This window comes from Nicotiana tabacum, chromosome 24 (assembly GCF_000715075.1).
Source record: "Nicotiana tabacum cultivar K326 chromosome 24, ASM71507v2, whole genome shotgun sequence".
NCBI classification, from domain to species: domain Eukaryota; kingdom Viridiplantae; phylum Streptophyta; class Magnoliopsida; order Solanales; family Solanaceae; genus Nicotiana; species Nicotiana tabacum.
In genome coordinates, this window is record NC_134103.1 from 46,032,516 (window position 1) to 46,046,186 (window position 13,671).

The following is a 13,671-nucleotide window of genomic DNA, read 5'->3' on the forward strand; positions in this document are numbered from 1 at the left end:
TTCATGCAAATTCTGAAAGAGAGGCAACTCTATGCGAAGCTTTCCAAATGTGAATTTTGGTTGAGTGAAGTGGCATTTTTGGGGCATACTGTATCAGCTGAAGGTGTGAAGGTTGATCCTAGTAAGATTCAAGCTATTATTGTTTGGAAACCTCCTAAAACTCCAATTGAGATTAGAAGTTTCTTGGGTTTAGAAGGATACTATAGGAGGTTCGCGAAGGGTTTCTATATTATAGCTTCTCCTTTGACCAAACTTTTGGGGAAAGATGCCAAATTTATGTGAGATGACAAGTGTCAAGAGAGATTTGAAAAGCTCAAATCCTTGTTGACACAAGCTCCAATACTTTCTTTGCTAACTGAAAGGAAAGATTATGTGGTATACAGTAATGCATCTCACCGTGGCTTGGGTTGTGTTTTGATGCAAAAAGGGAAAGTAATTGTGTATGCCTCCCCAAATTTAAAATCACATGAGTTGAATTATCCCACTCACGATCTTGAACTTGCTGCCATTGTTTTTGCCTTAAAAATTTGGAGGCACTACTTGTACGGGGAGAAGTGTTATATACTTACTGATCACAAGAGTTTGAAATACTTGGCTACACAAAAAGAGTTAAACTTGAAACAATGTAGATGGCTTGAACTCATCAAATATTATGATTGCATGATTGATTATCATCCTGGTAAAGCTAATGTGGTTGCAGATGTGTTGAGTCGCAATTCCCTTGCAAGTTTAACTCTAAGTCTGTTGCCCTTGCTTCTTGAATTAAGAGTCATGAATGCTTGTCTTTCATTTAATTCTAATGGTTCTATCATTGCTAATTTTCAAGTCAAGCCAGTCTTACTTGAGCAGGTCCATGAAGCACAGAAGTTAGATGAGAAGCTTGGGAAACGAGTTGAAGAAGTCCAAAATGGAAGAGAATCAGATTTTACATTGAAGAAAAATGATACCTTATTTTATAAAAATAGGTTGTGTGTTCCTAATGATGATGAATTGAGTAAGCAGATCTTGATTGAAGCACATAGTTCACCTTATGCAATGCATCCTGGAGGTACTAAAATGTATCAGACCATCAAGGAGCACTACTGGTGGAGTGGTATAAAGAAAGACATTATAGAGTTCATTTCTAAATGCTTGGTATGTCAACAAATAAAAGTTGAACATCAAGTCCCAGCTGGTCTACTGCAACCCTTGTCAATACCTGAGTGGAAATAAGAAAGGATAATAATGGACTTTGTTTCGCACTCAAAGGAATCATGATGCAATTCGGGTCATTGTAGATAGACTAACTAAGAGTGCTCATTTCTTGGCAATCAGAATGGACTACTCACTAGAACGTTTGGCAGAATTATACATTAATGAGATTGTGAAGCTGCATGGAATCCCTGTTTCTATTGTGTCTGACAGAGATCCATGGTTTACATCCAGATTCTGGTCTAGCTTGCAAAAAGCTTTGGGTTCCAAGTTAAGTTTTAGTACCGTTTTCCATCAACAAACAGACAGCCAGTCTGAAAGGGTAATACAAATCTTGGAGGATATGCTTCGAGCCTCCATTATTGAGTTTGAGGGTAGTTGGGACAAACACTTAGCTCTGATAGAATGTGCTTACAATAATATCTACCAATCAAGTATAGGCATGCCTCCTTATGAAACTTTGTATGGGAAAAAATGCAGAACGCCTCTTTGTTGGAACGAGGTTGGTGAAAGAAAATTGGTGGGTCCTTAGATTGTTCAACAAACTGAAGATAAGGTAAAACTCATCAAGGATCGCTTAAAAATTGCCTCAGACAGACAAAAGTCTTATGTTGATCTTAAGAGGCGTGAAATTGAGTATAAAGCGGGTGATAAGGTATTTTAAAAGGTTTCTCCATAGAGGAAGATTATGAGATTTGGCCAAAAAGGTAAACTTAGTCCATGATTTATTTGATCTTATGAAGTGCTTGAGAGAGTTGGCTCAGTTGCTTATAAACTAACTCTTCTACCAGAGTTAGAAAAGATCCGCAACGTCCTCCATGTTTCTATGCTTAGAAGATACCGCTCAGATCCATCTCATGTTCTTCCTATTGAATCTATTGAGGTCAATTCTGATTTGACATATGAAGAAGAACCAATCCAAATCTTAGTGTGTGAGTTAAAGGAGATTAGAAACAAGAGCATCCCCTTAGTGAAAGTTCTTTGGAAAAATCATTCTGGCGAAGAAGCTACCTGGGAGCGAGAAGAGGATATGCAAGTTCAATATCCACATTTGTTTCGAGACTAGTACAAGGTAAATTTAGGGAAGAAATTTGTTTAAGGGGGAGAGAGTTGTACCACCCCAAATGTTTACAAATATTTACATTCTCAATTGAGCATCTTTATAATGAGGAGATATTTTACTTCACACTTCCTAAATGTGAAATTTACAATATATGAAAATTCCTTACTTTAGGTTGTGTTAATATTGACAAAGAAGTTTCATGGTGTTGCTATGTGTAACACTTAATATTATTTTGATGAATTATTTTTAAATACATTAGATATCTAAGGTTTTGGGCTTCTATCCTTTTGTATTTATCTAAAGATATTTAGTAGGTTGGGCAGCTACATTTTTCATATTTATCCAAAGTTTTTATATTACTTTTGTGATATGCTTTTTCATAACCTCATCTCATTTTCAGTCCTTAATGCCTAAGAAAACACCATCTCTCTCTCCTTATTATCACCTGTAAAACTCCATGAAAACCATCATAAATTTCCACTAAACCGACCAGCAAAACTCGTTCTTGATGAAGCTCAAGTTGCTCCTCTCTTTTGTGGTAAGTTACTAAACCCGTTTTTACACTAGACAGCTATTAATGTTTTCTTCATATCTTTTTGTATAGAGCTCCGTGTTAAGTGATCTAAGACTTTTTGAAAATATATTTCATAGATCTATAACTCTTATGAAGAAACCAAAACATGGTTTGTATTTTATTTACCCGAAATTAGGTGATGAAGTATAGGGCAGGTGTTGCCCAGATTTTGTTGTTTTAGGTCGTGTTAATAACTCAAGTCTTGTAATATGCTGAATTTACATTTTGTCTTGTAAATATGTACAAAGGAGAAAATTACTTTTCATTTTTATACCCGATAGTTTGAAATTTATGTACAATACAAACTTGCGGTGATTTGAATAAAAGTATAATTTTGTTAGGAAGTTGCTTTAACGTGTTGATTGATCAAGAAGGGTTATATCACCTTATGTTGATATTTTGACATTGTATTTCGTAAAAAAGAAAAAACTATTTTAAAGAGTATTTTCAAAAATAAAAATATTGCACTTTGGACCTCATCGCATGGGCCTATTTCCGCTACTAAATTATTCTGAATTTATTTTTTACTTAATATCTTCTTAATGTTGTAAGTAGTAAATTAGATTTGTTTCATAAGTAGTACCGTCCCAAAGGGGTTACTTTAACTCGAGCCGTGGGGGGGAGGGGGGAGGTGGGACGTACCGGGAACCAAAAGGTCATTCAGCTTTTGTAACTGATCTGATCCTCGTTCTAAAATTAGGGATATGACACTCTAACAGAAAAGAAACCACGCCGGCGTGTGCTTCCCAGACGATATAGAAGACTCAGAGAGAAGAAGGGTGTTGTAACAGTTTTATATACAGTTCAAACAATATCGAGTTGTCACACCATTTTTTCCCCGAAGAATATAGGAGTTTTTTCAATTAAAGTGACATTATTCGAAATGGGATTATTTATTTAATTAGAGTCGCCACTTGAAATATTTATTATGGTGTCCCAAGTCACCGGTTTATTTTAAAATCCCAAATCGAGGAAATTGACTCTATTTATGGTCCGCGAACACAGAAAACTGGGTAAAAAATTCTGTTAACCCGGAAGAAGGTGTGAGGCACTCCCGAGTTCTGTGGTTTTAGCACGATCGCTTAACAATTAGTACTTGGCTTATTTAAATTGTAACCACTTTTATTTTTAGCCATTTTTAGTATTTATGGAATTTATTTGAACAAGTCACAATGTCACGCACTTATTATTTTTGTACACATTGCAAATCACGTCACGTGAAACGTACCCGCAATTTACAACATATTTATTTTATTATTATTTGAAGTTGGGGTCAAGTCACGTAAACGCGCACTTAATTGAGATTTACATATCATGACCATGCCACGGGAACCGTACCCATAGTCAAGATAATTTATTAATTAATCGCGCCTAAAGCAACTAGCGCGTTTGAATTATTTTTTCTACTTCGAGATTATTGTGAAGAACAAAGGTTATGGAATAGTTGTGGGAAAATGTAGTATTTGATTAACGTTTTTTACTAAATCAAAAAAAAAAACATGGATTAACTTATATCTAAACCCATATTCCTTCTAACGCACACCATCGGTAAAATAACAATTAAACTCTACAAGCTCGGAAGTCCATAATTTAGTTCCACCCCATTAAATAAACACTCTTATATAAAGATATAATCTAACTTTTGCCTCTCTAGTAACATTGATCCACTTATTTCCATTAAATAAATAAATAAATAATTTGCGGTACACTCGAAGAATAAAAATTAGATATTTGGGTCAAAGAGCGAATTCTTGAGGGAACGCCTCAACCATAAACTAATAGATTAGAACATAAAACCAACAAAATCACCACCTAAGCAATACATGGTTAATTTAAGCAAATATGCAGCAGGATATTTCATGCAATAATCTTTATCTGATCAAAATAAATAAATAAATCCGAACCAGCATCTAAAAATTGACACACATATAGATCAATAACAGAGAATGAAGATAAGAGATTGGACCTCTATAGATTTCTTTGCAATTTGAGAAAAAGGACAAAACAAACTCTGACACTTGAAACCAAACTTCAACGCCGAGACCGACGGGAAAGCGACATCCAGGACACAAACGGAGTAGTCGAACAGAAACTCGCCATTGACTGGAAACCTTGAACCCAGCAAAACATCACTGTTTTAGGTGGGGAAAAAAAAGACTATTCTGAGGTATTTTTATGGCTAATTTGGTGCATTTTTCTGGATTTTCTTTGCGTTATTTGGGCCAAGGAGGGGACATTTGTAGACTGTTTTTTGCTGGATTTGAGGGCTATTTTCAGAGCTGATTTTCGGGACTGTTTCAGCTGAATTTTGGGGTCACGGGTTTTGGGGCTGGTTTTGCTTAGTTTTGGGGACTATTTTGAGGAGGTTTTGGGGGTGTTTTTCAGCTGTGTTTTGGCTGCACTTTTGGACTGTTTTTGAGGCTGTTTCGAGGTGGTTTAGAGGCTGGTTTATGGAGAGATTTTACCTCATTTTTCGAGCTTTATTCGGCTGGTTTCAATGGAGTTTTAGGGGGTTGCTTTTGGGGTGTTCATGGCTGGAAAAGAAGAGGATGTATGGGGGTTTTTGGGTGGTGTTTTAGTCGCTTTATGACTGAATTTTCATGATTGTTTAGGGGGCTTTTAGAGCTGGTTTTCACATAGGGAAGAAAGGCTCGTGAGCTGCTGCTATAGAGAAAAAGATGCAGTGGATTTTCGTTGCTGCTTTGAGGAAGGGAACAATCCCTCTTTTCTTTCCAATCTCCCGTTTCTCTCTCATTTTTCAGCGATTTTCCCCGGCCCCCTTTTTGTGTGCTGTGTTTTTCCTTAATTATGTGATGAATGTGTAGATATATAGCTGAGTGAGGGTGTGAATATAGTGCAAAAAATGTGAGTAGGTGAGTGGAAATTTCTTGGGAGGAATTTTTCTCTTTTTCTAATTCACTCCAAAGAAAAAATCTATTATGTGAAAGCACGTGAGGCACGAAAATAGAATCTTTTGCAACTTGAACATTTCTGATTGATACTTTTTATTTGTTTTATTTTCAATTTCTTTTCTTTTTAAGACAAATAAAGAAAAATACAAGGATGAAATATTAGCTAAAGTATCTCTTAAAAGAGAACATATTTTTTTGTGAGTTTTTCTTTTCTTTTTCAAATGAACAAAAAATTAATATTCTAAAAATGTGAATCTTTTTGTTGGTTTCTAATTTTCTCAAATAAAACCTATTAAAAGGTGAAACAAAAGCTAAAATATCAATATTAAACTTAAAAACTATTTAAATACTAAAAAGTGGTGAAAAATCTAAATATGGTCAAAAATTAGATGCTCACACTTAGTACATTGGGTTAATTGTACTCATGCTACACTTTGTACTTAACTGTACAGATCCAGGTGTCGGGCCCAGTCTTCAGTAGTCGAGGCTTGTGACAGAGTTAATCTCTGAGAGACGAAATAGAATTGCATTCTCTATCGTAATCTTGGCGTCTTTTTTCTTATGTACTGTTGTCTTTATTTTAGAAAGTATTTTTATTTAGCTTTTCATACTTGTATTCCATTGTAGAGCTCATGACTCTTTATTTATCAGTTCTAGGGGATTTTTATCATGTATTGGTATTATTATGCTATGTTAAGGTTTTAGTCTTATGTTGATACTATCATTTCTGTTATCTTGGTTCATTATAGTTATATCTAGCTTGCTTAGCAAGTGTGTTAGGCATCATCACGATCGGTTGGGATTTTTTTTCATGACACTCCCAAACTTGCATCAATGCATAGGCATAAGGTCCAACAGTAACAATAGTGTTCTTCATCTATCTGATTGCCTTCCTCATGAGCTCTTAATGTCACAATGTGTAAAATGCGAACTTCACCCTGTGATTCTGTAAAAACCGACTACTACTTGGTACAGTAAACATGTTTTTCTCGACTTATGGATATCCTGAGTACTAAGGCAGGTTCTACTCTCCACAATAGTACTATGAACTGAATACATGTATAAAGGCATCTCCCATATAATTTTTGAATCACTAATAGCATACAATAGCAGTCGACATGCTCTGCATACTTTATGAACAATCAAATCTCCACCAGAATAAGCATGGAACCATACTAATACCACTTGAAGAAGTCTAACCATTCATGGGTAGTTCGGATATAGTAGGAGCTAGCATAAGTTATCTGTATACACAAATGAGATCTCATTAATCAAATGCCTTCCTTTTTGCAACCCTAATCCTTAGGTTGGGTGTTTGATTCTTTTACATATTGACCAATCTCCTTCCTGCACTTGGAAGCTAAAGAAAATTTTTTATTGTACCTGCAAAAGAGAAAACAAGGTTAGCTAGAAAATCATCGATTGTATTGCCCTACCTTAAGTCACATTGAAGTACTCCTTCATCTTCTTAATCTTCCTCACTTCTCTCACAATGCACCATGGAGGATTCCATTCTCCATCTATAATCTTCTTCATCAGTAATGAAACAGGCTCCAAAATGAGAGGGCATAAATCCTTTTTCTACACAACATGCCAATCCTTCCACAATTCTTTTTTCCTCAGACACAATGTTTTTATCTATCTCCAATGCTTTTGCAAAAATCAAATCCCCTACGCAGTTTCTCATGCAATATCCATATGAGCTAGGTCTAGGATTAGCTTTTGAAGTACCGCCAGTGTTACATTTATACCATCCATTATGTGGAGGTTGCTGGGTTACTCTCTTTGGATACCTCACTCTAACTAGATAGTGGAGTGTTCTATTTACCCCATGTACCAATCTATTAAAAAAGATTTTTCCTCCATGTTGTATGGTATTGCTTCTCTTCCATAGTTCCCATGTAATAACAGTAGGAGTTGCTTGATAAATGACCTTAATTTTAAACAACATTCTTCCACCATGATCTAATAATCTGATGAAGCTGAACCAATGGAGTTTGTATTCCTGTAGCTGCTAAATATACTTTCCACAACCTAGTAGCAATAGGGCTATGGTGAAAAATATGTCAAATTGTCTCTTCTTGAGGATGCATGCAGCAGTAACATCTTAAGGGTCCTAAATACCCTATTTTCCTCCAACTACCAGTAATAGGTAATTTGTATCTCCACAACCTCCAAATGAAGGAGGATATCTTAAAAGGCAGTCCTTTAGGCCATATATTCTTGTACTTTGGATTGGCCCTATGCCTTAAGATGTGCCAAGCACGGCTCACAGTAAATATTCCATAAGTATTAGGCATCCACCATGGTGTGTCCCAATAGTCCTCACTACATGTAAATCTTACATATTCCTTTATGTGATCAACTAATTTGCTAGGAAGATGTGCTCTAGTAGTTAATCATTCCAGCCTGTTAGTTATCTCACCTGTACCACCTCTTCTAGCTCTTTATTAATGTTATATTATTCTTTGAAGGACATCATAGAGAGCTCCTATTCCTGTCCAATTTTCATGCTACGCACTAGTTCTATCACTCTTCATTTTCCACCATATTTCATAGTTAATATCCTGTCTAGCCTGCAACATCTTCCTCCACACATGTGAGCCCCTTCTGTGTTGTACTTGTGTTGGTAATTCCTTCTTAGATTATTTGTTCCACATGTAATTAGGCCATGGTGTCTTGGTAGTTAGACCTCCACCATAGTTTTGTGAATAGGGATCTATATACATCAAACAAAGATCTAAACCCTAGTCCACCCTCTTCAGTTGGTAGACATAACTTATGCCAAGATGACCAGTGCCTGCTTCTTCCCTCCTACTTTGTAGCCCAGAACTACCTTACAAACCTTTTCTGCAAGTATGCTATGACATTGTTTGGTGGCTCAAGTACTGACAATAGGTGAATTGGCATGCTTTGAAGTACAAGTAGCTTTACCACCAAAAGAGAGTAGCTCCACTTTCCATGTATGCAGTTTGGACCGCACACTTTTGATCAAACTATTATAATTCTCTTTCTTTCTGCTTTCATATAAGACAGGACAACCAAGATAAATGAATGGGAATTCCCTTTATTGAATCCAGTAATCTCCCCCGCTATTTGAAGGAAAATCCCAACCACTATATCATGCATATAATAGATACTTTTAGAGCTGTTGATCAGTTGTCCTGATACATGTTCATATCTACCCAATACCTTCATCACCTTTTTAAGGATTTTGAGACAGCTGAAGCAAATATGATAGTATCATCAGCATAAGCTAGATGATTCAAAGGACCACTCCACTTAGGCATACCATATCCAATGTACCCTTTTAACTCAAATAACCTATTTAATGATCTAGACAATACCTCACTAACAGAATGGATAGTGCTAGAGATAGTGAATCCTCTTGCTTCACTCCTCTTGCAGAATTGAAGAAACTTGAGGCATGCATATTGTTCAACACTGAATACTGATTGTTAGATAGAAACTTCCACATCATGTTGATGAAATGCTCAGCAAACTCCATCTATCTTAGCATATGCATCAAAAACTTCTAGGAACCCCTATCATAAGTTTTTGCCATGTCCAACTTAATAATTACATTGGCTGGCTTCCCTCTTAATCTAATATCATCGACTATTTCTTGAGTGTAATGACCCGGCCGGACGTTTTGAGTGTATTAGTCCCGATCCCCTATTAACTTCTTCTCTCATATCTTTTTCTGCTTATGTGACTTGCTGAGAGGTTTTGTTTTTGGTTTCGGAGTATTTTGGGACACTTAGTTCCTAAACGGAAGCTTTAGCCTTAGGATTTTGACCGTAGTCGGAACTGTGTGAAGACAACTCCGGAATGGAGTTTCGTGAGTTCTGTTAGCTCCGTTGAGTAATTTTTAGACTTAGGAACGTGTCCGGATTGTGTTTTGGAGGTCTGAAGCTCATTTAGGCTTGAAATGGCGAAAGTCAATTTTTTGAAGATTTTGACTGGTAGTGGACTTTTTTATATCGAGGTCGGATTCCGATTCTGATTTTGAAAATTGGACTAGGTCCGTAGGGTTTAATATGACGTTTTTGTAAAATTTGGGATCAATCAGACGTGATTTGATAGGTTTCGGCATCGGTTGTAGAAATTAGAAGTTTCAAGTTCATTAAGTTTGAATCGGAGGGTGATTCGTATTTTTTGCATTGTTTGATGTGATTTAAGGGCTCGACTAAGTTTGTATGGTATTTTAGGATTTGTTGGTATATTTGGTTGAGGTCCTAGGGACCTCGGGTGTGTTTCGGATCATTATCGAATGCGTTTTGGACTTAGAGAAATGGCTGAAGTTCTGTGATCTGGTGCATCTGGTTTCCTTATACGCGATCACGAGAGAGGGGCCGCAATCGCGTAGGCTCAGCTGGGCAGAGGAATTTTTGTTCTTCATGTTTGCGGGCATAAGTATGCGAACGCGTAGTGGTGTGAAGTGGTGCTTCGCGAACGCGTGGTCAAGGTCGCGTTCGCGTAGAGTTAAGGAGGCTAAAGCTGGGCCACACGCTTTGCTCATCGCGATCGCGTAAGTCTGAGAGCCAGCACATCGCGTTCGCTTGGTTTTTTGCGCATTCGCATAGGGTTAAATCCTGGGGAGGCGAAGTTTTTCTTCGCGATCGCAAGGCTATTTCTGCGATCGCGATTAAGAAATCACTGGGCAGACTTATATCATTTCAAAACGAGGGTTTGGCTATTTTTATCAAAACTTGAGTTTGGGAGCTCGGAATTGGACGATATTTTGAGGGATTTTTAGAGACATCGATTGGGTAATGATTCTACATTCCATTTTGGTTATATCTCATTAATCTATCATTAATTAATTCTTTAATTTCGGTTTTGGGGTTGAAAAATTGGGGAAAATAGGAAGAAGTTCTTCAACTAAAATTTTGAGTTTTGAAAGGTGATCTGATGTCGGATTCGAGTAATTCTTATATGGTTGAACTCGTGAGTGAATGGGTGTTCATATTTTGTGACTTTTACCCAATTTCGAGACGTGGGTCCGGGGAGACTTTTTGGGGGGATTTTCTAATTTCTCGATTTGGCTTTGATTTCATTAACTAGATTAGTTTCTTATAGTTATTTTTATGATATGTAATTGATTTTGGCTAGATTTGGGCCATTCTGAGTCAGATATTCATGGAAAAAGTATTGTTACGGATTGATTTGAGCTTGGTTCGAGGTAAGTGGCCTGGCTAACCTTGTGAGGGGAAAATCCCCTTAGGTTTTGGTACTGTTGTGATATGCTGAGCGTCGTGTACATGAGGTGACGAGTACGTACACGGGCTGTTTGTTGTAAAACCCGATTTATTTTTACTGAGTAGCAACCTGTTTTCCTTTAATTTGAGTTATACCGTTTAAATGAGTATTAGTCCGTTTTCATTCTTAATTGAGTTATTCCAATATGTGTAGTTGTCCTGTTTAGTCTAATATCGCATGTCTACGTGCTTTAACTGCTTATTTGAACTTCGTGAAGCATGCCTAGTTTATTTCCTACTTTTCCTTGTTCTTTATCAGTTATACTGTAGAAATGTTGCCATTAACTATTGTATTTGTCGGTTTGAGCTGTGTGTTTACTTTTGAGACTACGAGGCGGTACCTCGGGAGTTCTCCTTGTATATTTACTTTTGAGACTACGAGGCGGTTCCTCGGGAGTTCTTCCTACATATTTACTTTTGAGACTACGAAGCGGTACCTCGGGAGTTCTCCCTGCACATTTACTTTTGAGACTACGAGGCAGTTCCTCGGGAGTTCTCCCTGCATATTTACTTTTGAGACTACGAGGCGGTTCCTCGAGAGATCTCCTTGCACTTTTATTTTGGGACTACGAGATGGTATCTCGGGAGATCCCCTGTTGTTTATCCCTATGTTCTGTATTGCTACTTTTCTATGTTCTCTTTGTTTAAATTCAAGTCTCTTATTATATTGTTATATTCTCCTGCGTATTTATTATATACCAGTGGGCCTGACCTGACCTCATCACTATTCGACCGAGGTTAGGCTTGGCACTTACTGGGTACCAATTGTGGTATACTCATGCTACTCTTCTGCACATATTTTCGTGTGCAGATCCAGGTACTTCTTACCTTCCATATTATGAGTGAGTCGAGACAGCTTTGGAGACTTCAAGGTATATCCGCCACGTCTGCAGACCTCGGAGTCCCTTTCTACTCTTCCCCATGTCCATTATCCTATATTTCTTTTGTTAGACTCTGATGTATAGAAATACTAGGTTTCCTTATGTAGTTTGTGATTCACGATATTTCGAGTTTTGGGAAACTGTGCACGTCTAGTGTTTTGGTTATTTTATATGCCGAGCGGCATTATTATTTGTTATTCAATATCTGATGCAGTTAGCTATTTAGTTTTGCTTCCATTATTGATATTTCCGCAATCTGTTAGGCTTACCTAGTCGTAGAGACTAGGTGCCGTCACGACATGTCTCGGAGGGATGTTTGGTTCGTGACAAGTTGGTATTAGAGCTCTAGGTTCACAGGTGTTGTGAGTCACAAGCCGGTTTATTAGAGTCTCGTGGATCGGTACGGAGACGTCTGTACTTATCTTCGGGAGGCTATGGAACTGTTAGGAAAAATTACACTTCTTTTATTTCTTGTCGTGCGAAATTTGTTGACATCAAAAAAAATTCTAAGCTTCTGTATTCTATTCTTTCTTACAGATGGTGAGGACACGTACCAGAGGATTTGATGAACAGGCATTCGCGCCCCCTGCTAGATCTGTGAGAGGCTGGGGCCGCGGTAGAGGCCGAGGACATCCATGCGGTGCAGCTAGAGCACCCGCACGAGCTGCTATAGAGGAGCCCCCAATAGCTCCAGCTCGAGGGCAGGCACCTGAGGTACCTGTTGCTGCACCAGCCCTCAAGGAGACTCTAGCCCAGTTTCTGAGCATGTTCAGCACCTTAGCTCAAGCTGGATTGATTCCACTTGCTCCTGCCACATCTCAGGCTGGGGGAGGAGCACAGACTTCCGTCGCCAATACTCCAGAGCAGCGGGTCCAAGCCGACCAGGTTTCGGAGATTATACCAATGCACCCGGTAGATCCGGTTCAGCATGAGATTAGGACAGGTGCTTCTGAGGCAGAGCAACTCAGACTTGAGAGGTACAAGAAGTACCACCCACCTACCTTCAGCGAATCGGCTACAGATAATGCTCAGGGTTTTCTGGAGGAGTGTCATCATATTCTCCATACGATGGGCATAGTGGAGACGAGCGGGGTGTCTATTACCACCTTCCAGCTTAGTGGAGCAGCCTATCAGTGGTGGCGTGCTTATGAGTTGAGTAATCCGGATGAGGCAGTTTCACTTACATGGACTCAGTTCTCAGACATATTTTTGAGAGAGTATGTCCCTCAGAGCCTCAGGGACTCATGGCCTGTGGAGTTTGAGCAGCTGCGCCAGGGTGCTATGACTGTGTCATAGTATGCAGTACGCTTTAGTGATTTGGCCCGACATGCACCGGCCTTGGTTGCCACAGTTCGAGAGAGGGTTCGACGGTTTATTTAGGGACTCCACCCTAGTATCCGGATTAATATGGCCAGAGAGTTGGAGATGGATATTTCTTATCAGCAGGTTGTGAGTATCGCTAGGAGATTGGAGGGCATGCTTGCCCAGGATAGGAAGGAGAGAGAGGCCAAGAGGTCTCGAGAGACTGGTTCTTATTCTGGTGCTCGTGCCCAAATAGCTCGCCATGGTAGGGGTTGTGGGAGTCGCCCCGTTCATTCAGCTCTTCCAGCCGCCAGTGGTATTCCGGTCCCTGCTAGGCCCCAGGAGCCTTATTATGAATCGCCAGTATCTAGTATGCCCCATGCTCAGGGTGCTTTTAGCGGCCAGTCCAGTATACCTGGCCCGAGCCAGTCACACACTCCGAGAGCTTATTTTGAGTGTGGCGACACTCGCCATATGGTGGGGGATT